We start from the raw sequence: 2,741 nt of genomic DNA, 5'->3' as shown, positions 1-2,741 counted from the left end.
TTCTTGGCTGACACGGTTGTGTGTTTTCCTGGATGTTAAGGCTCTTGATTGAGCTTCTTTCTCTTCTTTGTGTCTCGTAGTTTTCCCTCTAGGTCAACAATGTTTATTATGAGATTTACTATTTCTTCTTGTAACAGGGCATAAGCATTTCTATACACTGTCAGTCTCTTGCTTAGTTCTCCATTTAGTAGACACACCTCAGAATATCCAGCAGCAAGTTCTTCGCTGGTGAGTTCTTCAATATAAGACTCATCATCAGACTCATCCACTCCTTTTGTCTAGATCTTTGTTCTGGGAACAAGAACCTCCAATTTGAAAGTTCTTTCTTGATCCTTTCTCCCATTTTTTTCTTTGGCCATGGGACAAGTAGTCCGTAACTTGGAGTTTTTAGGCTCCCATAGATAATAATTATTCTCAAATCTGACTCCCTTCATGACTTCTTCATTTGCTTCATTAGTGATAATACAATCTTCTTTAGTGAACCTGACATTGAATCCTTCATCACATAGTTGGCTGATGCTTATAAGATTTGCATCCAGTCCTTGTACAAGTAAGACATTATTTTGATTAGGAACACCCAGACCTTCTGTCTTGCCAACACATTTGACTTCTCTTATTTCTCAATCACCAAGAGTCACATAGTTGGTTCCCTCAAGTTTGAGGTCTACTAGAGAGTTCTTTCTCCCAGTCATATGATTTGAGCAACCGCTGTCAAGGTACCAATCTTCTTTAGCAGGCATTCTTAGATAGGTGTGTGCTACTAGAGCAACATTCTTAGCCACCCACCGTTGCTTTCTGTTACATGTATCATACTTAGATTTGGCTTGATGAATTTGATTTGGATATCGAAATAGTCTGAAATAGAATGGCTTTATGTGACCAAGTCTTCCACAGTGATGACACATCCATTTTTGGAACTTCTTCTGTGAATGCCTCCTTCTTCTGTTTCCTTGATATTGTGACATTGGAGCTGACATCTGGTTGGTCACACAAGTTTCGGGCTTTGCTCTCCTGAGCTCAAAGGTGAATTCCTCTTTAGCCACAAATCCTACCCCGGACATGTGTCCTGTTCTTTGTCCATACTCCAAATTTTTTTCTAGAATATCAGTTCCATTATTCAGCATTTTGAAGAACTTGGTCATTTGATCAAGTTTGTAGTTCAACATGCTTACTTCATTACTGAGAGAGTCTATGGTTGCAAGATGTCTATTCTTCTCAGTTTCTAACTCTCTTATGCTTATGTCTTGCTTCTCCACTTGTTTCCAGACTTCAACATTCTTGATACACAACTTCTTGTATGAGGCAGCAAGTTCATCAAAGGTTAGCTCATCTTCACTGGAATCATCATCAGATGCATAGACACTTGTTGGAACTGTGACATGTCTTGCAATTTCTTCTTCAGAATCAGAGTCTTTATTAGACCAAGTGACAGGCAGTCCTTTCTTTTGCTCCTTGTGATAGGTAGGACATTCTGCTCTTATGTGTCCAAATCCTTCACATCCATGACATTGAACCCCTTTCCCTTGATTGGGCTTCTCCTTAGTTTTATGTCTTCTGCTTGGATCATAGGTCTGGCTGATGTCATTGGAGGTGTTCTTGACATTTGGTCTAGACTTTTGATCAACCCTTTTAATAAGTCTGTTGAATTGTTTTCCAAGCATGACTATGGCTTTTGATAGATTTCCATCACTTCCACCATTGCTTTCTCTTGAATTATCATCTGTATTCGAGACAAAAGCTATGCTTTTGTTCTTCTTTTCAACAGGTTCACAGATACTCAACTCAAAGGTTTGTAGAGAGCCAATGAGTTCGTCCAGCTTCATGTTGTTGATGTCTTGGGCTTCCTCTATGGCAGTCACCTTCATATCAAATCGCTTAGGCAGTGATTTGAGGATCTTTCTTACCAATTTTTCTTCAGACATCTTTTCTCCCATGGCTCCTGAGTTATTTGAAATCTCAAGGGCACTCATATAGAATTCATTAATGGTTTCATCCTCTTTCATCTTGAGATTTTCAAACTTAGTGGTAAGCATTTGAAGTCTCGACATCTTTACCTTGGACGTGCCTTCATGTGCTGTTTTGAGAATATTCCAAGCTTCTATAGCTAGTTCATAGTGTTGCACAAGCCTGAATATGTTATTGTCAATTCCATTGAACAATGCACTTAGGGCCTTGGAGTTGCCTAAAGCTAGCTCTTCTTCAGTTTTGTTCCATTGTGCTTCAAGAATTAGAATAATGGTTCCATCTTCCATAACCTTCTCAGAATGTTTCCATCAGCTTTCCACAGCTCTCCAGGCCTTGCTGTACACAGACTTTATGACTGCTACCATACGAGGTTTTCGGTAGTCATAATTAGAGCCATCCATAATGGGTGGTCTATTCCCAAACACTAACAATTCCTTCTCCATAGTACCCGAATTTTGTTGTCCCAAGATCTCACCCAGATGTACACAGGCAGGGTGCCTGCTCTGATGCCAATTGAAAATTCTAGTAACTCACACTGGATGTCTTACTGGATGTTATGACATCCACAATTACACAACACAAAACGTTAAAACAGAAACGCATAAAAACAATAAAGAACACACATAATTGTTTACCCAATATAAGCAGAATTAATTCGGAGTTAAACTCCCCCGTTTACAACTCATCACTTAAAACCTACCCAATGTAATTCCAATCTATTCCTAGACCTGAGTATCTCCACTCACTCCCCTTCAATCACAATAGTGATTACAAAT

Source organism: Vicia villosa, unplaced genomic scaffold (genome assembly GCF_029867415.1).
Source record: "Vicia villosa cultivar HV-30 ecotype Madison, WI unplaced genomic scaffold, Vvil1.0 ctg.002957F_1_1, whole genome shotgun sequence".
NCBI classification, from domain to species: domain Eukaryota; kingdom Viridiplantae; phylum Streptophyta; class Magnoliopsida; order Fabales; family Fabaceae; genus Vicia; species Vicia villosa.
This window is presented reverse-complemented; position numbering follows the sequence as displayed.